Source organism: Schistocerca cancellata, chromosome 5 (genome assembly GCF_023864275.1).
Source record: "Schistocerca cancellata isolate TAMUIC-IGC-003103 chromosome 5, iqSchCanc2.1, whole genome shotgun sequence".
NCBI lineage: Eukaryota > Metazoa > Arthropoda > Insecta > Orthoptera > Acrididae > Schistocerca > Schistocerca cancellata.
Genome location: NC_064630.1, coordinates 288,619,613 through 288,645,639, shown reverse-complemented (window position 1 = coordinate 288,645,639; position 26,027 = coordinate 288,619,613).

Here is a 26,027-nt window from a genome sequence, read left to right as displayed (position 1 = left end):
AATATGCACCTTGACGTCAATATGTCTTGACGTACATGCGTCACAACACTCTCAGTTTTTCAACATCATTATTTACCTAAATACACAAAAAGTAGGATTTCGCACTTCTCTTGTGTGTCACACTGATCTGCACGCTGTATTCCGCAACCAGATGGATGGAGTTATGTGACTATACGTGTGAAAATGGAGTCATGGAATTATGAAACTGGTAACATACGGTACATAAGAATGGCAAAAATGAAGACGCCTGAATGGAAGACGACGAAAATATGTTATAAATACAGTGATTAGTTTTCAGTTTAAATCAAAGAACTTATTCTATAAACATTCAATGGGGATAAACCCCTGTGTTCCAGCCTAATGACCAAACCGTATTTTTATGATAAATGGAGAAATTAGTAGCGTCTACTGACTGTATTAATCTGAAGAATATATACTTATATGAAAACATAGTAGTGTTCTTGTAAAGTATTCGATAATATAATAAAATTACTTTCTGTCATACGTGGTATGACTGTATCAACGATGTATTACAAATCAAGAGTAACGCAAAGCAAATGACGAATATTATCCAAACAATTCTGTCTTCTTTCTAAAGTTATTGAGTTGTTTAAGCGTTTTCATTCACACATACAGTGCGCCATCCATTACTTTTTGAGTTGTGGCAGCTAAATTATACGATTTATCAGCGAACAGTTGCAGTTGTTTCGTCCAAGGAAAGTAAGCGCTTTTTCCTGCAGCGGTTACAGTTCACAATGAAACCAGGGCCCAAAGTGAAGTACGCGAGCCACGACCATAAATCACGGAATACACTGAGCTTTCCGTCGGCGTAGGCGTTATTGCACGTTTCTGATACAAAGGGAGCGCATTTGCCGCTTTCTACGTGGCTGTCAGATAAGGCCCCTGCGTTAATAACAAATTCAGAAAATATATGACTCATTTTGTCACGTGAAGGCAACTTGTATCGCGAGCTTCCACGGTCATGGCACGAGCGCCGTCGAAAGAAATCGCGTATCTCAGCCTCAACCCTTTTGCGGACAAAACTTCCCTCTTACAGCACTTGTCGTTTTTCTCGCAGCTGGCGGGGTGGGGTAGGCAGGGGGTGGATAACGGCGGGAGGTGGGGACCCAGCACTGTGTCCGCTCGCTCCCTTATGCATTTCGCTTGGGTCTGCAGATTGGGGGAGCACTCGGAATAACTTGGCGGCATTCCAGTGGCTGCCGGCGACCGTTTCTTCCACTCTTTTAGATACATGCGGCATAAAACACGCAGGCTTCCCGCTACCCACTGGCGTACTGCACAGAACTCATGCCGCACGTTCGCGGTTGTCGTCGTTACCGACCGTATGTGCTGTGCGTAACAGGCGAAAGAAGCCGCAAGCTCATCACGACTTCACGACTTGTGTGGTCTTACCAAGTTTCCTCTTATTCCCATTCTTCCTCGAGTAGTAGTGTCCAACTGCAACGCAACGTCCAGCACTGAAAAAATATCAGAACTAATTAACAAAATACCTTCACCCGATTTAAATATTAGATTTATTTCGGTACTAGCTACCCACACACACTCATTTATTTCATTCATGCTCTGGGCAAAAATTTCTTCTTATGTCAATTATTACACGATCGCAAAATATTTACTTCCGACGATCTTGATCCCGTCCTTCACAAGTTTGGTCTTATCTCTACAATAATCCACTCCAAATGTCTTCTCCCAGCTATAACTGCATACATTAATACGAGCCCCATGTGCCTATTTACCCTCTTCTAACAGTTTTGTAGACAGATGTTCCCTAAACACTATGCCGTAACTATCAATTAACCTATTTCACTGTTTTAATATTTACATCTCAGTTTCTTTATTTCTAAAACTCTTCTTCACGCATTTCTTTATTTTGTGTATTCTTTACTCAGATGCAGTATTGTGGTGACTGCGCCACACTTTACAAATGCAGATTTAAACTGCGTTAGGTTGGGTATTGACCTAGAAACCGTGCAGTGATATGACCTAAACTTAATCTGAGTATTTAATTTGCAACGTAGGCTAACTCTATCGACATACAGGTTAATTGTCCCCGCTGATTATGTTAATCCCAGCTTTCACTACCCTATTCTTACAAGAAAGATATGAACAGGTGGGCAACGATATCATTACAGAAAGAGCACAGATGGAGTTGCGGAATGTGTGTAAACGGAAATTGGCGGTGCCATTTTAAAGAAAACGCCGTGGTGTTTACCTTGAGCAGCTCACAACACGTTAATGTGGAAGGCCGAAAGGAGTGGGATGGTGAAGGTGATCTGAAGTGTTCGAAGATGAAATTCTTAGATAAACTATAGAGCAGTAGTGTTGAAATTTTACAAGATCCTACAGAGGACAATGAGAGTGGGAAAAGGCGCAGAATGAATATGGAGTGAGACAAGGATGCAGTAAATCGTTTTTGCTAATCAGGTCGTCCATCGTCGTTCGCAATGCAGGAAACAAAAGTAAGATTCAGGATTGGGATTGAGGTTCCAAGAGAAAGGATGTCATTATCGGATTCGTGTAAGATTCAAATGGTTCAAATGGCTCTGAGCACTATGGGACTTAACATCTTAGGTCATCAGTCCCCTAGAACTTAGAACTACTTAAACCTAACTAACCTAGGGACATCACACACATCCATGCAGGATTCGAACCTGCGACCGTAGCGGTCACGCAGTTCCAGACTGAAGCGCCTAGAACCGCACGGCCACACCGGCTGGTGATTCGTGACTTTGCCATTCGAAGTGAAAGTCTATAATGTCACAGGAATTTCTGGGTTAAATGAATAGTGTACCGAAAACAAAACAGAATAAAGACTCTCAGTAAACTTTAACACATCCTCAACTGCCTTTGGCGTCTTTCAAAATTCTATTTATAGAAAGGCCTCTTCCTTCCTGTCTATGGCATGTGAGGTCACAGGAGCAGGGTATGAATAGTAGAAATATACAGCGCTGACAGTAAGATGATGTGCAATATGTCTCATTTTAAAGAAAATTTTGTATTGATCACAAAACTGGCCTTTGTGTTTGAGAGCCTGTAATATTTTTTTTTCTTTTTTCTTTTTTTTTTTTTTTGCTTTACACTGGCTGAATGAACATTATTTTTAAAAACAACCGTTTAACTCAATTTTGATATTGCATCATAACTTCTCTCATTAACACTTGACACAGTTTTGAACTTAGCCAAAGGACTAGGTACCACATTAAACCTATTAAATCTATAAACTTCATAGAGTTTTTAGTCGTTATAGATCTTAAGTTCACGATAGCAAAACATGGGGTGTTAAATTTAAATGTCTTCAATATGCGCACTATGGACTTTTTACATCAAGTGAAAAATTGAATTCGGAAGGATAGAAGAGTATCTATGGAATCAGCAAGTGATTAGTAATGTAGCACTGTTTCTAAGGAGACGCCTTGTGCATAAAAGTATAGAAATAACGCGTTTTCCATATAGGTTAGCGTCAAAGTGTTTGTTGCTAGCGTTCGTGACAGACACTGCTAAATAAACGATAGGTGGCTAAGATATTGTATCGCATGTATGTACGGAAGTAGATCATGAACTACGGGAGAACTGTAAAAAAAATGAAAACAGAAGCTCCTTAGTGCCGGTGTGAAAGAATGAATCTGAAAAGTAAGTGCACGTAAGCAATGATATTCTGGTCTCAAGCCCTGATGAGAAAAAAGGAGGGTGAAGAGTAAATACCCAGGGTTGAGGTGGTTCCGGTTGATAGCGCCCTGTGAGGATCACTGTCTGGGTTTACGGGGAAGATAGCGACGGCCTGAAAGGTGAGAGGAAGTTGTAAGCTCAGTGCTGGGTAGGTTGTCTTCAGTAGCTCCTGTAATCATTGCCAGCGACGACTAGAACGGAGTCGGTTCTCTATGTTACAAACAGCCTTCGAGATGCCTGGCAGAAGGTATAAAATGCAGGGGAAGGCAAGAACAAACCACTTCCGTGTCTGCTGTGAAAATATGGTGAACAATGAACAACAGTATAAGTGTATAGCGCCGGATAATGAGATTGTAAACCTAGCATGGCTTGTCATAAAGAGCTGTTATATTTCATTTTCTTTGTAGATAGATTCTACGCTTTCGTTGTGAGGTTGTAAAATGTCTTACCACCTGAACTGTATGTAAGGGAAATCACGTCAATACTAGGACAGAATGTGTGGTTCTTGTCTTAGCGCCATTCAAAAATACAGTCATGCTCCTGTTTCTTTTGCAGTATGCAATGAAAGCATCATGTGCTCTTGTGTATTTAAAGCAAACCATGGTGAGATAGAGCTCTTAATTATACTTGAGAGTAGATTTTGTTGGCAGTGGCACTATTTTAGGATGTTTTAATGTTACTTATTTTATGTACTCAAAAGGTAGGGTAGGATTGCGCGCCGGCCAGGTGGCCGAGCGGTTCCAGGCGCTACAGTCTGGAACCGCGCGACCGCTACGGTCGCAGGTTCGAATCCTGCCTCGGGCATGGATGTGTGTGATGTCCTTAGGTTAGTTAAGTTTAAGTAGTTCTAAGTTCTAGGGGCCTGATGACCTCAGAAGTTAAGTCCCATAGTGCTCAGAGCCATTTGAACCATTTTTTAAGGATTCCTCGACCCATATTTATATGGCCTACAGAGTGGAATAAAATCATTAACATACCAATCCTGAAGAAAGGGAATCCAAAACAAAATTACAAAACAAGAGGCTTAATATAACACATTAGTAAGATCCTCTTAAAATTCGTCCGGAATCGACTAAAGCTGTGTATGGACAGAGAGCTGCTAATGGCACATAAATAATTCAGAAAGAAGTAATTATCGTACGGCATTGTTAGCTGAAACATCTCACTGAGTAACTTTAGTGCTGTCGGAAATGGTGTTCTTCCTCCCCACACACTTGTCCCTATCTTACAGATATACGAGAATTGAGTACTACCTGTAAAAATGGATCATGGAAATAACACGATAATATCACCAAGCCTTATTGATGTGTTTTACTCGCAACACCAAAGCATTTCACTTTGTCAGTCACTAAAGATGGAGGGAGTATTAGGCTTTATGGGAATTACATCTACGCACCTTAGACAGCTAATCAGATACCTGTAGAAGAAAACACAGTAGAAATACAACACGAATATACAAAAACTTTAAGGATAGTGGAAGGAGTCGGTCAGGGAAGCACACAATCTCTGTTCCTTTTGAGTCTTTTTGGTGAATACGTAATGAGAGCTGTAGGTCAGACATATCGAAAATGATTAAAACTGGAGGGGAGGGACGTCATTTGACTGACAACTTGAACTATGTGAATGTCACAGCAATTATAGCAGGCTGTAAAGAAGACACTGAAAGTAAGCCGGAAGAAAATACCAAACAATAGTGAAAAAGATGACCGACGGATAAATTGAAGGCAACAGAAATGTATACAGATAAAATGAAGTCCAATGTGGTGGGAGGTGAACACATTCAGGAAGTCGATAAATATGTATTTGTTCAGAATACACAAAAGCAAAAAGCATCTCCTGTACCGCGGAAGTAAAAAAATAGAAGGGCACCACTTGGAGTAGCCACCACAATCAACTACCGACGAGAAACGATCACTACTGAAAAAAAAAACTTTGATATTTTCGATACTTTTGTGCGGATATGAGGCGTGTACTATGAAGCACGTGTATCACAAGAAAATCGGTTCTTTACATGAACTTGGAAAAGAATTCCGGGATCCTGGAAAAAAATAAAACCTTAATTATCTTTAGCAGCCAAAATACTGCAGATGGAATTATGGTGGTCTGAACATAAGAAAAGGGCCAAAGACTGCCTAGAAAAAGCCGTAATTTTCGAAAGAAAATAAAGTAAGATGAGGAAAACCATTAAGAAGGTGGATAATCAAGGTAAACACTGAAATAACCCGGGAAGGACTGGGGACCAGAACAAAATCCAGAAGGGCATGGAGAGACTTCGTTCAACATGTCACCAGAAGACGAAGACGATTTCACTGATCAGCAACAGGTTGTGATATCTTCTGCATTACTGACAATTGAATGAACGTGTGGGAAACAGTGGCTAGGACAAGGGATCGGCCTACATGACGACACGACACGCCATAACACGTCAGGGAACGACTTCTGTAGTACCAGAGGAAGCTAAGGCGAGGAAAAAATGAAAAGGAGAAAAGAATAAAGAGAAATGTCCATTGCCAGATTTTCGCAGAGGTATCGTCAAGGGTCATATGAAATCATTATGACTACCCAAGAATATTCTGTGGCACCACATTGAATTCTTAAGGAATTACCGTCCATCAAATTGAACTGTGGTGCTATTAGTCCTGATGCGTTCTAGCAGCAGTGTGTCCTGGTTAAAAGAGGTAATTGCGACAATCATTTCATCTGAACTACTTAGGTATCACCTTGTATAGTGGTATTACAAACAACAGTCATACCGGATATGATGTCTTAGCTGAACAGAACACAAGGAAACACATTGTGAAGGATGCCGCCGGAGTGGCCGTGCGGTTCTAGGCGCTACAGTCTGGAACCGAGCGACCACTACGGTCGCAGATTCGAATCCTGCCTCGGGCATGGATGTGTGTGATGTCCTTAGGTTAGTTAGGTTCAATTAGTTCTAAGTTCTAGGCGACTGATGATCTCCGAAGTTAAGTCGCATAGTGCTCAGAGCCATTTGAACCATTATTTTGAAGGATGCCAGTTACGTCAATTATCTGGCGCCAAAACAGGCAGCTGACGACGAGGCGCGCTGTGTGACGAAGATGAGTCGGAAAATACCTTCGCGTTCAGCTACTGAATAGAGGACTGTACGTGTCCATATAATACCGCAAGATTAAGACTCTACATTGCAATATGAAGATGTGCAAAGATTTCAAGCACTACAGTCTGGCCCAATATGGCCACGATCGGTAAGCAACCTCTTTAATGCACTTCCGAGACAAGAGTGCCAGCGGGACTTACTCCTATTCTGCGCGCTACTGCTCCAAGTGTGCGAATTTCTTGTGAACCAGATTCTGTTATTACCAAAAACCGTACGAATTTATCTTCTTTGTGGAGAACTTGGATCAAGATCGTTGCACAATATATATGATATCATATTTTTAATTTCCGGAAGGATTTTGACACTGATCCCCACAACCGACTTATAACTGAATGCGTGCCTGTAGATTACGTCTCAGTTGCGTGACTGGACTTGTGATTTGCTGTCAGAAGGGCCACAGCTCGTAATAATTGACGGAAAGTCACGAGTGAAACGGAATGAATATCTGGCTTTCCACAAGGAAGTGTTACAGGCACTTTTTTGTCCCAGATCTCGTAAACAATGCAGGAGATAACCTGAGCAGCCCTCTTAGATTGTTTACAGATGATACTGTTGTTTATCACCATACAAAGTCATCAGATGATCAAAAAGACTTGCAAATTTATTTAGACAAGATATCTGTATTGTCCAAAAAGTGGCAGTTTACTCTAACTAATTAAAAGCTTGAAGTCATCCACATGAGCTCTAAAAAGAATCCACTAAATTTCGCTTACCCGATAAATCACACAAACCTAAAGGTACACTCAACTAAGTACTTAGGGATTACAATTACGAATAATTTAAACTTGAACGATTACATAGATAATGTTATGGGAAAACCTGACTACAGATTGCGATTTATTGTCAGAACCCTGCACTCGTTCTCCCTCTTCCGCGCTATAGCCGTGCGATATGGGATCTGCATCAGATAGGATTGACCGACGACATCTAGAAAGTTCAATGAATGGCATCTCGTTTTGTATTATCGCGAAAGGGGCGAGAAAGTAGCACGGATGTGGTACACGAATGCGGAAGCCAGTCATTTAAAAAAATATATATATAAATAAAACGCGTTTCACGCTGCGGCAGGACCTCCTTATGAAAAATCAATCACCAGCTTTCTCCTCAGAGTGTTAAAATATTTTGTAGGCGCCCACTTACATTCGAAGAAATTGTCATCATAATAAAATAAGAGAAATAAGATCTCGCATGGAAAGATGTAAGTGTTCGTTTTTCCCTAGCGCTGTTTCAGAGCGGTGTGGTAGAGAAGTAGATTAAACGTGGTTCGGTGAGCCCCCTGCCAGGCACTTAATTGTGAACTGCAGAGTAATCATGTACGTGTAGATACAGAATCTGTTGCTAGCCTAATACCTACAGCTGGAGAAGCAACGTCATCTGGATAACTCATTGTAGACTTTGGTTCCTTAATCTTGATTCATTGTCTGGTGGAGGGGGAGGGTGGGGGGTAGACATTCTTCTGCTTGCTGTTGAGCGTACCATTGCTTTGGTACTGAAAACCTATATTAAATATTCTTGCATTTTGACTATGATCTTCAAATATTATGTGATGCGGCCGTTGTAAAATATATTTCTAGTTTGAGGATGATCAATGACCGAAACCGCTCGTTAATAAATTAATTTAACATATCACTTTGTCATGAATTTTTTCCAAGCATGAATATACCGTTAATGATCGCCTGAAGAAACTATTCGATAACCTATGCACACAGACAAACCACATTTCTCTCTAACCTGTATTGATAGGCACTAAAGTTAAGAACTTTTACTTACAGTACTGTTCAATGATGTATTTTGTTTGAAGATGACAGAAATATTGGAGGAAATAGCAAACCAGCTATATTTTTCAATATACGTTAATCATATTTTCATGTATATTGATAAATGGTTCCTAGTCATTTATCATAGAACTTTAAAAAAGACAAAATACCGAATTCAGTACTTATACGAGGTTCACTTATTCGATTCTCCCACGTACGTATGGTTAAACAGAGAAAAAATAAGTTATTGAGATTTCAACATGACAGTAAATTCAACAGCCTAATGAATCACAAATATAGCCAAGTTTGGGTGCATTGATGGCTTCGACGACACAGATAGCCGTACCATAGGAGCAACCACAACGGAGGGGTATCTTTGTAGAGACCAAACAAGCAGGCCAATAGTCTGGATGATTGACTGAAATGTCATCGTAACATCAACCAGCATAGCCTCGCTGTGCTGGTACTGCGAAGGGAGTATTACACCCGCTACTTTTCTGCAGGATATGCGGATCTACTGTATAGTTAAATTATGATGGCATCCTCTTGGGTAAAATATTTCAGACTGCTCAAGAGGATCTTGCCATAGTGAAAAACAAAACTGCATACTAGGGGTCGGAACATGGAGTTTTAGTAAGTTAAGTTAGAAAGTTAAAAAGGGAAATGGATATGTGGAAGTTAGGTATAGTGAGGTTTAGAGAATTTGACTGGCAGGATGAATAGGATTTCTGGTCAGGTTAAAAGATACAATTAACATTGCTAAAGGATGTTTGTAGGTCAGCTAACATAAACCATATCGACCAGAGATAGGAATTAAATCCTGGAATAGAGCGCAATATAAATGGAATATAGCTATTTAATTCTGCTATTGTGGCTGTTGAATTCAAACTGAAAGATACAAAAAAAAAGAGGGTAAAGATGCCCTGACTACACTAATAAGTTAAATGTATGTTAATTTAATTATTGGATAGCAATGGATAGCGACCTGATTAACACATCATCGCAATCAGGGGTAGACCATACTCTTTCTATGATCATGACCAATCAATATCTACCGAGGCAAGTCTACTTAAGGTAGCAAATAATGAATTGAAATAAATTACAGTTGGGATTTGGTAGAGTCCGTAAAATGGTGGTCACAGACTGCTAAGAATTCCCCCATGCGATTTACTGAATAGCTTTTTTAAAGACTCGCCCAGAATCTACGGGTAGCGTATTTGACTAGTAATCAAAACATCCTGGGTCGCCGGCTCTAATCCAGCCACCGACTAAACTTCGAATAAAAATCATCATATATTGAGGCCGAAGACTTCTGACATAAAACGCCACCCTTCACAGAGATATGGGAGGGGGGGGGGGGGAGACCGGACAGCGATTTAGGGCACTCTCTTGACGTTTGGGTTGGAAACTGCCCCTACATGGCGGAAGAATCAGGCATGGTCAACAAGATGCAGAAGGTAATGGAAACCATTGTTTTAAAGACACACAGTATGTGTCCACAGGACATGTTACCTGTAATTGAAAGAGGTGTCATGATAATTTGTTCATTGGCAAAAGATTTAGGAGAGAGGGACTGCCAAGAATAAGGTGACCATGAAGAAACAATGGAGTAACGGTAGTTACTCAATTCATGACTCTAGAGAGTACCGCTCCTCAATCGATAAGCCGCGTTCGTAACACTCGTAGCGCAGCATCTGTGTGGGTTGGCAGTATGAACTACACCAAGGTCCAGTAGTCTTCAGCGCGCCAAGTCGTGTACACTCTTCAGTTATCGCCGATTCTACAAGCTGCAGTGTTCGTCCGTCGTCTCCGAGACTTACGGCTCCATAGGCACCGTAGGCCATTTCTGGTCACTACGTAGACATCACTCAGAGGCACAGTTCAGGACTTTAATATTTCAGAGGACTTGCAGTAATTTCGAACTTCTGGTTGTGCTGAACATTTTACAGTAAGAAGCGTCTTTTAAGTTAAGTATTCTTTCTCATTTTATAAATAACATTTTATTACTAATTATTGGGAATCTGTCTGACTAAAGATAATCTATCCGTCCCCTTAAAAGTCACAGCTTACAATGTCAGAAATTTGAACGTATTAGGAAAGCCAGAATATCAGAAAATGGAAATGCTAAAGCGCAATGTAATTCTAGTGGGAAGTCAGGAAAGTGAAACGAAAAGAAAAAAGGGTTGCTGGTCAGACTAATATATCAACAGTGCGGTAACGTTGTAACGGCAGTGCAATGCATTACAAACGGAAAATTAGGACAGTGGTAGGGTTGTTCTCATCAGAATCGATAGGAAAACAACGACGAAAATGACAGTTCATGTATATATGTCAACAACGCGATCAGAAAATGAAGAGAAAGAGAAAATAGGTGAAAATAATGAAAGGTTAATTCGGTACGAACGGAGATGAAAATCTAATAATCATGGGGGCAGGAACGCGGGCTTGAAAGGAGGAACGAGAGATCAGAAAGAACAGTTGGGTTCTGCAGTAAATGTACAGGGTGTTTCAAAAATGACCGGTATATTTGAAACGGCAATAAAAACTAAACGAGCAGCGATAGAAATACACCGTTTGTTGCAATATGCTTGGGACAACAGTACATTTTCAGGCAGACAAACTTTCGAAATTACAGTAGTTACAATTTTCAACAACAGATGGCGCTGCGGTCTGGGAAACTCTATAGTACGATATTTTCCACATATCCACCATGCGTAGCAATAATATGGCGTAGTCTCTGAATGAAATTACCCGAAACCTATGACAACGTGTCTGGTGGAATGGCTTCACATGCAGATGAGATGTACTGCTTCAGCTGTTCAATTGTTTCTGGATTCTGGCGGTACACCTGGTCTTTCAAGTGTCCCCACAGAAAGAAGTCACAGGGGTTCATGTCTGGCGAATAGGGAGGCCAATCCACGCCGCCTCCTGTATGTTTCGGATAGCCCAAAGCAATCACACGATCATCGAAATATTCATTCAGGAAATTAAAGACGTCGGCCGTGCGATGTGGCCGGGCACCATCTTGCATAAACCACGAGGTGTTCGCAGTGTCGTCTAAGGCAGTTTGTACCGCCACAAATTCACGAAGAATGTCCAGATAGCGTGATGCAGTAATCGTTTCGGATCTGAAAAATGGGCCAATGATTCCTTTGGATGAAGTGACGGCCCAGACCAGTACTTTTTGAGGATGCAGGGACGATGGGACTGCAACATGGGGCTTTTCGGTTCCCCATATGCGCCAGTTCTGTTTATTGACGAAGCCGTCCAGGTAAAAATAAGCTTCGTCAGTAAACCAAATGCTGCCCACATGCATATCGCCGTCATCAATCCTGTGCACTATATCGTTAGCGAATGTCTCTCGTGCAGCAATGGTAGCGGCGCTGAGGGGTTGCCGCGTTTGAATTTTGTATGGATAGAGGTGTAAACTCTGGCGCATGAGACGATACGTGGACGTTGGCGTCATTTGGACCGCAGCTGCAACACAGCGAACGGAAACCCGAGGCCGCTGTTGGATCACCTGCTGCACTAGCTGCGCGTTGCCCTCTGTGGTTGCCTTACGCGGTCGCCCTACCTTTCCAGCACGTTCATCCGTCACGTTCCCAGTCCGTTGAAATTTTTCAAACAGATCCTTTATTGCATCGCTTTTCGGTCCTTTGGTTACATTAAACCTCCGTTGAAAACTTCGTCTTGTTGCAACAACACTGTGTTCTAGGCGGTGGAATTCCAACACCAGAAAAATCCTCTGTTCTAAGGAATAAACCATGTTGTCTACAGCACACTTGCACGTTGTGAACAGCACACGCTTACAGCAGAAAGACGACGTACAGAATGGCGCACCCACAGACTGCGTTGTCTTCCATATCTTTCACATCACTTGCAGCGCCATCTGTTGTTGAAAGTTGTAACTACTGTAATTTCGAAAGTTTGTCCGCCTGAAAATGTACTGTTGTTCCAAGCACATTGCAACAAACGGTGTATTTCTATCGCTGCTCGTTTAGTTTTTATTGCCGTTTCAAATATACCGGTCATTTTTGAAACACCCTGTATGTAATAAATGTCAGACAGTTTAATAGCGAATATTCTGTTCAACAAACACAAGAGAATGAAGTGTACTTGGAAAAGGCCTAGAGGCACGGGAAGATTCCATCTGGATTACATCATGGTTAGACAAAGGTCCCGGTATCACATACTGGTTTGTAGCGCGTGCTCAGTTCTTAATTTAGTAGTGATGAAGAGTAGACTGAAATTCAAGAGAATCGTCCGTAAAAATGTGGGACGAGCACGATACTGAATTACTGAAGACTGATGAGACGCATTTGAAGATCGCTAAGGATATCGGTACTGTGATACCAAAGAAGGCAATCAGCTGAAAGAGGACAATCACATATATTGGACAGTCAAGCATGAAGGTAACTGTGAAGATGCTTTGCGCAGCAGAGGTAATATATCAATGGACCAAAGGAAAAAGGAAGTTCAGAAAAGTTCAGTAATATAAAACTCTTACAATGAAAGTAAATATGAATGCTAAGCAGCCAAGGTGAAATGACTGCAGCAAAGATGTGAAGAAATCGGAAAAGAAATGAACATCAGGAAAACTGACATAACATATAAAAAGTCAAAACAGGCTTATGTGAAATTTTAAGTAAAGATGGTAACGTTAATAGTGCAGTGGGTATTCAGGCGTTAAATACAGAGGAGAGAGCGGATAGATGGAAAGAGTGGTTTGAAAGCCTTTATGTCGGAGGAAGGCTTATTGACAATGTGATAGACGAAGAAATTGGAGACGATGTGAGTGTCGTAGGAGATCCAGTATCAGAATCTGAAAAGGCTCGAGAAGACTTGAGATCAAGGCAGAAGGCATTAACAACGTTTCAACAGAATTTGTAAAATCGTAGAGGGAAGTAGCAATCAAATGAATATTCAGGTTTGTGTGAAGAATCTTTGAGAGTGGCGACATATTAAAAGACTTCCGGAAAAACATCAACCACACAGTTCCGAAAATAGCAACGAGTGATAGGTGCGAGGAGAATCAATTTAATAGTTCTTGCGTCCAAGCTGCTAATAAGAATAATATGGTGAAGATTGTAAAGAAATCTGAGGATCTGTTCGACGACGATCAGTTGGAGTTTAGGGAAGGTAAAGTCACTAGAGAGGCAATTCCGACGGTGCGTTTGATTATGGAAAATCAAGACCGGTTCACAGGATTAGCCTATCAAGAAAAAAGTGTTTAGAAGCGTAAATGATGCAAGACGTTCGAAATACTTAGAAAAATACGAGTGAGATATTAGGAAAGACGGGTACCATACAATATGTAGAAGAATCCAAAGAGAAACAATTAAACTGGAAAACTAAGAACGAAGTTCTCGGCTTAAGACGGGTGCAAGACTGAGGTGCAGTCTATCACCCCTGTTGTTCAGTCTTTACATCGAAGGAGAAATGACGAAAATTAAGTAAAGTTTCAATAGTGGTGTTAAAATTCAGAGTGAGGGATATCGATGATAAAATTCACTGATGACATTGCTATCCATGGTGGAAGTGAAGAAGAATTACAAGATCCGTTGAATGGATTGAGAATAAATCGGAAAAAGACAAAAGTAACCAGAAGTAGGAAAAATGGAAATAACGAGAAGCTTCATATGTAAATTGATGACCACGAAGTCGACGAAGTTAAGGAAATTTGCTACCTCGGAAGCAAAATTACCCATGATGGACGAAGCAGTGAGGATATAACAAGCATACTAGCACTAGCAGACAGGAGATTTTTGGCCACGAGAACGGTACTAGCATCAAACAGAGGTCATAATATGAGAAAGAAATTTCTGAGAATGTACATTTAGGAAACACCATTGCTCAGTAGTAAATCATGGATTATGGTAAAACCTGAAAAGAAGATAATTGTAGCGTCTCAGATGTGGTGCTACAGAAGAATTTTGAGAATTTGTTGGAATGAAAGAGGAAGCCGCCTGGTAGAATTTTGCACAGAGCATAACTTAATCATAGCTAAAACTTGGTTTCAAAATCATCAAAGAAGATTGGATACATGGAAGAGGCCTGTAGACACTGAAAGGTTTCGGATAGACCATATAAGGGAATGACGGAGATTTATGAACTAGGTTTTAAATTGTAAGGCATTTACAGGAGCAGATGTGGACTTGACCACAATCTATTGGTTATGAACTACAAATTGAAACTGAAGAAACTGCAAGAATGTGGGAATTTAAAGGGATAGGACCTGGCTAAACTGAAAGAACCGGAGGTTGTTGAGAGTTTGAGAGAGAGCATTAGGGAACAATTGACAAGAACGGGGAAAAGAAATACAGTAGAAGAAGAATGGGTAGCTTTGAGAGATGAAACAGTGAATACAGCACAGGGTCAAGTAGGTAAAAAGACGAGGTCTAGCAGAAATCCTTGGTTAACAGGAGAGATATTGAATATATTTAATGGAAGGAGAAATTTAAAAATACAGTAAATTAAGCAGGCAAAATGGAATACAAGTGTCTCAAAAATGAGATCGACAGGAAGTGCAAAATGGCTAAGCAGGGATGGATAGAAAAAAGAGAAGTAAGGATGTAGAGGCACATATCACTAGGGGTAAGATAGATATTGCCTGCAGGAAAATTAAAGAGACCTTTGGAAAAGGTATACCACTTGTATGAATATCAAGAGCTCAGACGGATAACAAATTCTAGGCAAAGATGGGAAATCGGAAACGTGGAAGGAGTACATGGAGTGTTATATAGAGTGTCTCTACAAGGGCGATGTACCTGAGAGCAATATTATGGATATGGAAGAGGACGTAGATGAAGTGGTAGATATGATACTGTGTGAAGAATTTGACAGAGCATTAAAAGAAATCGAATCAAGGCCCCGGGAGTAGCCAATATTCCATTAAAACACTGAAAGCCTTGAGAGAGATAGCCCTGGCAAAACTCTACCACCTGGAGTGGAATATGTATGAGACAGGCGAAATGCCCTCAGACTTCAAGAAGAATATGATAACTATAATTCCAACGACAGCAAGTGTTGACAGGTGTGAAAATTACTGAACTATCAGTTTAATAAGTCACGGCTGCAAAATACTAACAGGAATTCTTTACTGACGAATGGAAAAACTGGTACAAGCCGACCTCGAGGAAGGTCAGTTTGGATTCCATATAAATGTTGGAACCCATGAGGCAATACTGACCCTACGAATTACCTTAGAAGATAGATCAAGGAACGGCAAACTAATTTTTATAGCATTTGTAGACATAGAGAAAGCTTTTGACAGAGTTGACGGGAATACTATCTTTCAAATTCTGAAGGTGGCAGGGGTCAAATACAGAGAAAGAAAGGCTACTTACAATCTGTACAGAAAGCAGATGGCAGTTATAAGAGTCGAGGGGCCTGGAATAAAAGCAGGGGATGGGAAGGGAGTCAGACAGGATTGTAGCCTATCTCCGGTATTATTTAATCTATATATTGAGCAAAAGTAAAGAAAACAAAAGAAAAATTTGGAGTACGAATTAAAAGCCATGGAGAGGAAATAAAAACTTTGAGGTTATCCGTTGACATTGTAATTCTATCAGAGGCAGAAACTGGAAGAGCAGTAGTACGGAATGGATAGTGTCTTGAAAGGCGGATATAAGGTGAACATCAACAATAGCAAAACGAGGATAATGGAATGTAGTCGATTTAAATCCAGAGGCGCTGAGGGACTTATGTTAGGAAATGAGACAAAGTAGTAGACGAGTTTTGCTATTTGGGGAGCAAAATAACAGATGATGGTAGAAGTAGAGAGGATATAAAATGTTGACTCTCAATGGCAACGAAATCTTTTCTAAAGAAGGGAAGTTCGGTAACATCGAGTATAGATGTATGTATCAGGAAGTCGTTTCTGAAAGTATTTGTATGGTGTGTAGCGACGTTTTTTTTTTTTTTTTTTTGTCATCAGTCTACTGACTGGTTTGATGCGGCCCGCCACGAATTCCTTTCCTGTGCTAACCTCTTCATCTCAGAGTAGCACTTGCAACCTACGCCCTCAATTATTTGCTTGACGTATTCCAATCTCTGTCTTCCTCTACAGTGTTTGCCCTCTACAGCTCCATCTAGTACCATGGGAGTCATTCCTTCATGTCTTAGCAGATGTCCCATCATCCTGTCCCTTCTCCTTATCAGTGTTTTCCACATATTCCTTTCCTTTCCGATTCTGCGTAGATCCTCCTCATTCCTTACCTTATCAGTCCACCTAATTTTCAACATTCGTCTATAGCACCACATCTCAAATGCTTCGATTCTCTTCTGTTCCGGTTTTCCCACAGTCCATGTTTCACTACCATACAATGCTGTACTCCAGACGTACATCCTGAGACATTTCTTCCTCAAATTAAGGCCGGTATTTGATATTGGTAGACTTCTCTTGCCCAGAAATGCCTTTTTTGCCATAGCGAGTCTGCTTTTGATGTCCTACTTGCTTCGTCCGTCATTGGTTATTTTACTGCCTAGGTAGCAGAATTCCATAACTTCATTGACTTCGTGACCATCAATCCTCATGTTAAGTTTCTCGCTGTTCTCACTTCTACTACTTCTCATTACCTTCGTCATTCTCCGATTTACTCTCAAACTGTACTGTGTACTCAGTAGACTGTTCATTCCGTTCAGCTGATCATTTAATTCTTCTTCACTTTCACTCAGGATAGTAATGTCATCAGCGAATCGTATCATTGATATCCTTTCACCTTGTAATTTAATTCCACTCCTGAACCTTTCTTTTATTTCCATCATTGCTTCCTCGATGTACAGATTGAAGAGTAGGGGCGAAAGGCTACAGCCTTGTCTTACACCCTTCTTAATACGAGCACTTCGTTCTTGATCGTCCACTTTTATTATTCCCTCTTGGTTGTTGTACTTATTGTATATGACCCGTCTCTCCCTATAGCTTACCCCTACGTTTTTCAGAATCTCGAACAACCTGCACCATTTTATATTGTCGAACGCTTTTTCCAGGTCGACAAATCCTATGAAAGTGTCTTGATTTTTCTTTAGCCTTGCTTCCATTATTAGCCGTAACATCAGAATTGCCTCTCTCGTCCCTTTACTTTTCCTAAAGCAAACTGATCGTCACCTATCGCATTCTCAACATTCTTTTCCATTCTTCTGTATATTTTTCTTGTAAGCAGCTTCGATGCATGAGCTGTTAAGCTTATTGTGCGATAATTCTCGCACTTGTCAGCTCTTGCCGTCTTCGAAATTGTGTGGATGATGCTTTTCCGAAAGTCAGATGGTATATCGCCAGACTCATATATTCTACACACCAACGTGAATAGTCGTTTTGTTGCCACTTCCCCCAATGATTTTAGAAATTCTGATGGAATGTTAACTATTCCTTCTGCCTTATTTGACCGTAAGTCCTCGAAAGCTCTTTTAAATTCCGATTCTAATACTGGATCCCCTATCTCTTCTAAATCGACTCCTGATTCTTTTTCTATCACATCTGGCAAATCTTCACCCACATACAGGCTTACAATGTATTCTTTCCACCTATCTGCTCTCTGCTCTGCATTTAACAGTGGAATTCCCGTTGCACTCTTAATGTTACCACCGTTGCTTTCAATGTCACCAAAGGTTGTTTTGACTTTCCTGTATGCTGAGTCTGTCATTTCGACAATCATATCATTTTCGATGTTTTCACATTTTTCCTGCAGCCATTTCGTCTTAGCTTCTCTGCACTTCCTATTTATTTCATTCCTCAGCGACTTGTATTTTTGTATTCCTGATTTTCCCGGAACATGTTTGTACTTCCTCCTTTCATCAATCAACTGAAGTATTTCTTCTGTTACCCATGGTTTCTTCGCAGCTACCTTCTTTGTACCTATGTTTTCCTTCCCAACTTCTGTGATGGCCATTTGTAGAGATGTCCATTCCTCTTCAACTGTACTGCCTACTGCGCTATTCCTTATTGCTGTATCTACAATGTTAGAGAACTTCAAACGTATCTCGTCATTCCTTAGTACTTCCGTATCCCACTTCTTTGCGTATTGATTCTTCCTGACTAGCGTCTTGAACTTCAGCCTACTCTTCATCACTACTATATCGTGACCTGAGTCTATATCTGCTCCTGGGTACGCCTTACAATCCAGTATCTGATTTCGGAATCTCTGTCTGACCATGATGTAATTTAATTGAAATCTTCCCGTATCTCCCGGCCTTTTCCAAGTATACCTCCTCCTCTTGTGATTCTTGAACAGAGTATTCGCTATTACTACCTGAAACTTGTTACAGAACTCAATTAGTCTTCCTCCTCTTTCATTCCTTGTCCCAAGCCCATATTCTCCTGTAACCTTTTCTTCTACTCCTTCCCCTACAACTGCATTCCAGTCGCCCATGACTATTAGATTTTCGTCCCTCTTTACATTCTGCATTACCCTTTCAATATCCTCATGCACTATCTCTATCTGTTCATTTTCAGCTTGCGACGTCGGCATGTATACCTGAACTATCGTTGTCGGTGTTGGTCTGCTGTAGATTCTGATTAGAACAACCCAGTCACTGAACTGTTCACAATAACACAGCCCTTGCTCTGCCTTCCTATTCATAACGAATCCTACACCTGTCATACCATTTTCTGCTGCTGTTGATATAACCCGATACTCATCTGACCAGAAATCCTTCTCTTCCTTCCACTTCACTTCACTGACCCCTACTATATCTGGATTGAGCCTTTGCATTTCCCTTTTCAGATTTTTTAGTTTCCCTACCATGTTCAAGCTTCTGACATTCCACGCCCCGACTCGTAGAACGTTATCCTTTCGTAGATTTATTCAATATTTTTCTCATGGTAACCTCCCCCTTGGCAATTCTCTTCCGGAGATCCGAATGGAGGACTATTCCGGAATCTTTTGCCAATGGAGATATCATCATGACACTTCTTCAATTACAGGGCACATGTGCTGTGGATACACGTTACGTGTCTTTAATGCAGTGGTTTCCATTGCCTTCTGCATCCTCATGTCGTTGATCATTGCTGATTCTTCCGCCTTTATGGGCAATTTCCCACCCCTAGGACAAGAGAGTGCCCTGAACCTCTATCCGCTCCTCCGCCCTCTTTGACAAGGCCGTTGGCAGGATGAGGCTGACTTCTTATGCCGGAAGTCATCGGCCGCCAATGCCGATTATTTATCAAAATTCAATCAGAGGCGGGGATCGAACCCGGGACCGAAGACGTTTTGATTAATAATCGTAGACGCTACCCCTAGACCACGATGTATGGAAGTGAAACGTGGACGATACATAGTTCGGACAAGAAGAGAATAGAAGCTTTGGAAATGTGGTACTACAGAATAATGCTGAAGATTAGATGGGTGGATCACACAACTAATGAGGAGGTATTGCATAGAAATGGGGTGGAATTTGTGGCACTAGAAGAAGAGATCGGTTGGTAGGAGATGTTATAAGGCATCAAGGAATCACCAGTTTAGTACTGGAGGGTATCGTGGAGGGCAAAAGTCTTAGAGGAAGACCAATAGATGAATACACTAAGCAGATTCAGAAGGATCTAGGTTGCAGTAGTTACTTCCAGATGAAGAATCTTGCACAGGATAGAGTACCATGGAGAGCAGTGTCACACCTGTCTCTGGACTGAAGACCACAAGATCAACAACAACAGGTGGACTGATAGGATAGTGAATGAATAGATCACCTACAGAATGATCGAGGAGAGTACATACGAAAAGACTGACAAGAACAATGTTAGGACATCTGTTAACACACAAGGGAATAACTTGCATGGTACTAAACGGAACTGTAGAGGGTAGAAACTTAGAGGAAAAGAAAGATTGGAATACATCTAGCAATATCAGAGGTCGTTTGGTGCAAGTGCTACTTAGGGTTGAAGACATTACAGCAGAAGAGAAATTCCGCGGAGGGTGGTTTTTAAACCTGTCTGAAGACTAATGGAAGTGAGAGAGAGAGAGGTTCCTGTAGGCTATGGCAGTGAGTTTGATTTGAGTACCATCAAATAAAAGCACCAATAGTTCGTGTGATCAAAGCACATGATAATGTGACTTGAATACAAGCATTGTCACGAAAATTTCAAGAACCATCGTAAGGCAGCACCCTACTTGTTTCAGCAACTAAAACCTCTAATAAAATCCTAGCGTTGGGAAATACAAAGTTACTCATAAGTATGACTCACTTAATTAACAACCGATTCCCCCAAAGGGCTCACTGCATACTTCCCACTTTAGTAAGACCACCCTGACTATGAGACGTCGTTGTGTCGGTGCAGTTAACCTCTCTGTAACTGCGCCAGCATTCAAAAGTTTGGCAAACTTAAGTTGGCAGACTACGAATTCCACCACCCACAAGAAAATACGTTTGTCTCAATTGACATGCAGTCGAGTTCTGACACACAGGATTAGGATTAATCGAATAATGCTGATACTCTTTATACGGAGGTAAAGATAAAGAACCACATTTCTTTCGTCGAGATTAGCTACCACCACAAAAAGTAATGTAAGGAAGAGGCGAACCAAACAGATTAATTACCAAGAAAGAGACCTTACTGGACCGTTTCAAGTTGAATGAAGGGGTATAAACCCAAAATCAAATAGAGGTAATGTAGGAGTCGTTCTAACAATGAGTAAAAAAGTAGGAGTTCAGGTAAGAACTATGAGCAACCTAGTGAAAGCATTATCGTAGCCAAGAGAGACGCAAAGCCAACACTCACCACCGTAGAAAAGGTTTATATGCCAATTGGCTGCGGAGATGATGAAGAGATTGAAAGCATGTGGGATGAGCTAAAAGAAATTATTCGGATATCTAAGAGATGGAGTGACAAGGATTTGGTATTAGCAAGGGGAAGAGAATGAATCATAATAGGACAACATGGACTGGAGGAAAACAATGAAAGAGGAAACCACCTGGTTAAATTTTGGGCACATCGAAATTTAATTATCACTAACACTTGGTTTAAGAATAATGAGAGAAGACCGTATATGTTGAAGAGTCACTGACACACTGGAAGTTCTCAAACTATAGTGATAAACGAAATAGATTTCAAAGTGTAAGCCATTGCAGTGGTACAGGTAGAATTTCACAATAATTTATTATATATGAGCTGTAGATTAAAACAGAAAATTTGCAAAAAGATAGGATATTTAGGAGATGAGACCTGGGTAAGTTGAAACAACCGGAGGTTACTGAGAATTTAAAGTGGATCATTACGCAACGATTGATCGAAACAGAGAAAGAAACATAGTTGAATAAACCCCGTCCGTCAGTTAGAATGTTCTTTTATTATCACACGACCGGTTTCCGGCTCTCATACGCCCATCTTGATGTGACGTACTGAAATAACAAGAGATGGGGGATAATTTTCTCACGCAGCAATATACAAAAAACAATTTTTTTCATAAAAAGTGGACGATATATATGTCAGACAAGAGAAGAAGTATTTGAAATGTTGTGCCGCAGAAGAATGTTTAAGATTATATGGGTAACAATGAACTTATGTCCGGAAATGCAAGGTTTCCAATCTAGAGCCCATTCTTTCAGTCATACTTTATTACAGATTGCTGCATAATGCGTGCTGTACAATGTAGCCACAGTTACATGATTTTCCCCTAGAGGGTGGTATTGTACTTCATACGTCATACCCTAGCGCCATCTCCTAGTCATTGTAACGTAGTGTCCGATTCACTTCTCTTTCTGACTAACCTTGTAGTGGATGTGGTACAGCGATGCACACAGTTGTTCCGTATTCGAATCGAGACTTGCCGACAAAGTGATTACTTACGGAAAGCCAAACAACCACTGTAACAGTGTTTCGCCGTTTGTCTGAAACAGGGTCGTTTCAGCAAGAAGGAAATCATGAAAGACGTACCCGAAATGTTCGAATACCAGACTTAGGGCAAATGTGATCAACGCTGTGGAAGGCGACTTCTGTGACAGTACCAGACAGCTGGACCGCTAGTATAGGGTAAGCCAGACGACCGTGTGGAACATAGTGCGTGACAATTGTTACTACCCTTATCGCTTACAGCGTGTGAAAGGCATACAAGCGACAGACATTCCACATCGGGAGCAGTTTTGTAACTGGTCTTCTCAGCAGGAGACCATGATTCCAGAATTCGTATCGTCCATCCTATTCACAGATAAGGCCATATTTATGCGGAATGGTATCTTCACCTTTTATACAAGTCATCTGTGGAATAGTAGGCATAACCCCCATGGTATGGTGACAGCGAATGATCAGCATCAGTTTACCTGGAATGTGTGGGCCGGGATAATTGGCGACCGTATTTTGGGACCACTCTTCCTTCCACGTCGCCTAAGACACTGGAACTATTGGCGTTTCATACGGATGATTTTGCCTCCCCTGCTGGATGAAGTGCCATTGATGATTCGAAGGGTTATGTGATTGCCACATGATGGTGCTGCAGCCCATTTGGCCGTTGACGACCGGACGCATCTCAATCGTGTCTTCCTTGGTCGACGGAACGGACGAAGGGGTCCAGTTGCATGGCATGGCCTTCTCGCTCACCAAATCTCAAACCGTCCACATCTACGTGATTACTCTCCTATTCACAGCTAAATGCCTGGCAGATGGTTCAACGAACCTGGTTATGTGGCCATCTCAAAAGCACCGTGTATGAAGATAACGCTCCAGATGTGTAGACTCTGGAGCAGCGTATTTATGCTGCCTTCGACACTGTTCGGATGCAGCTTAGCTGATGTAAACGTGTCAGAGAGAATTTGTTACGACGCGTACACGCATGCACATGGAAACCATTTTCAACACATACTGCAATTGTGGCTGCGGGGTTCAGAGCGTATTAAACCACAATGTATGACTGAATAATTGGTGTCTAGCAAGCACATCAAGCATTTCAGGACATAAGTTCATTAGACCTTAGTTGTTCCGTATCATCTCATCTATCAATCCCAGGAGTATGTACTCGGTGGAAAAAAACACCAGACGCACATTTGAATACAGTGAACAGGCACGTCAACGACCAGAGGAGCAATTGAGCATTCTGTGGAAAAAAAGGACGAGGGAGATCTGACGACTGATCTCCCCATCCGCAGCCCACCATCGTGACTACACAACCACGGTGGCCTTGGCGGTTGAAAGTTGCTCTATGATGCATGTCTTGAGCTCGCAGTGTTCACTGTTTCTGTTTCGCATCCTTTTTTCTCATTTCAGTTCGTTTTCAAGCTTTACCTGTGTTCAATTTTTGACGGGCTATCCACTAGGCCATCCCACCACTAAATCTGAGAGCGGTGCGACGGGGAGTTTCCCTTGTTAGACACCTATACCAGAGGATGTCCATCAGACCAATTTGGTAGTTCAGTTCATTAACTTCAGTTGGCCATTTTTGAGCCTCTAATAAATGCTGTCGCTCACTCATTCATACGATTTGTAGTTAATGATTAGATTTACTAAAAGTAAACTGCAGCATTCAGTCGATGAACATTACATGAATATCACTTTCTTAAAAAATAGTACTGAATTATATCTACCATCACAAATTTCTTGTGTCTCACTTCTATCGCTTATTTTGCTATTAACAACTTATGTACAATTTTTGTAATCACTTGGTCTCTGAAAATGCCACTATTGCAGTGTGATACCCGATACAAAACAATATAATGGCCTACATATTCAAAATTCGAAAATTCGAATCGCGTAACCCTATTGTCATGGAGTGGTGGCGGTCGAGGGGAGAGAGGGAGGGGCGTGTTGAGGAACTTACTTAGATCGATAATAAAGCTCTCACACTCATATAAAAACTACAAAACATGACAGTAACGATCTTTAAATTTATATACTTGCCTACAAAGCGAAACGTACATATGTCACGTCCAAAAGGATATTCACAGTGTTAGGAGGCTATGTCTTATAGATCGGAACAGCCGACATTCAGCCTCAGCGAATTGTTCATAAAACGTGAAATATTTTCGCGCGTGGCCCATTGTATGTTTAAGCGAGCAGAAGATTTTTCCGCTACATGGACGTCTTGAGCCCTGCATTAACTCCCACAGCATGCCCGGCCAACGTCTCACATTTAATTCTTTACACTACATTTAACGCGCTCTCTAATGTGTTTACAGTAGATGTAGTCCACGTTTTATTAATATTTTGCACACAACAGCGACGTCCAAACGAGCATCGTGGCGCAGTCCTCGTGAGAGTTAATACGGGCGCCGTTCCGGTTTTCTCCTACTGAATGCGTATCGGGTCTTCGCAAATCTAGCTACTTTGCATGAGCGATAAATTCGGCGTGGTGTAGGAGGAAGCGGAATTTTTCTGGTCGTGCATGAGATTTCACACGAAAGGAGACGTTAAAGGGCAGAGTTCCAAGTCACTCAGTTCACGAGCGTGAGAAAAAAAATTACTTTCCTGCGTACAAGACGTGAATACTCCGGACTAGACTAAACTGGAACCGACTTTCGGCATAAAAATAAAAATACTGTGCTGAGAAGTGCATCATGACTACGTGATCGTCACTTTCATCAGTTGGATTGCATTCTGTGCGTTGATATTCAATGAAATTCTTGAGTAGACTTTAAATATTTGAGAGATTTTTTGAGGTGCAGTGTATGTGGCATTCTGTCGTGTTTGTGTGAACGTGTGTGTGTTTGTGTGTGTGTTTGTGTGTACTTACGTGTGCGCGTGTCTGCGTATGTGCGTGTATGTGTGTACTGGACACGCAGCCAATGATAATTTACTTACGAAGTTCCTGGTTTGTGCAATGGTGAGACGGATGATGTAGCAGGAGCGCGTAGGTTGAAAAAGTCTCTATGCACTTTTTTTGAGGCTGGGCTTCGATCACGAGTCCTTTGGAATATTAGTAATTCTTGTAACAGCTATTACTGTATCAACAATACAACAAAAGATATACAGGTACGGCCAAACTTTCAGGAAACATTCCTCACACACAAAGAAAGAAAATATGTTATGTGGACATGTGTCCGGAAACGCTTACTTTCCATGTTAGAGCTCATTTTATTACTTCTCTTCAAATCACATTAATCATGGAATGGAAACACACAGCAACAGAACGTACCAGTGTGACTTCAAACACTTTGTTACAGGAAACGTTCAAAATTGTCCTCCGTTAGCGAGAATACATGCATCCACCCTCCGTCGTATGGAATCCCTGATGTGCTGATGCAGCCCTGGAGAATGGCGTATTGTATCACAGCCGTCCACAAGATGAGCACGAAGAGTCTCTACATTTGGTACCGGGGTTGCGTAGACAAGAGCTTTCAAATGCCCCCTTAAATGAAAGTCAAGAGGGTTGAGGTCAGGAGAGCGTGGAGGCCATGGAATTGGTCCGCCTCTACCAATCCATCAGTCACCGAATCTGTTGTTGAGAAGCGTACGAACACTTCGACTGAAATGTACAGGAGCTCTATCGTGCATGAACCACAGTTTTTGTCGTACTTGTAAAGGCACA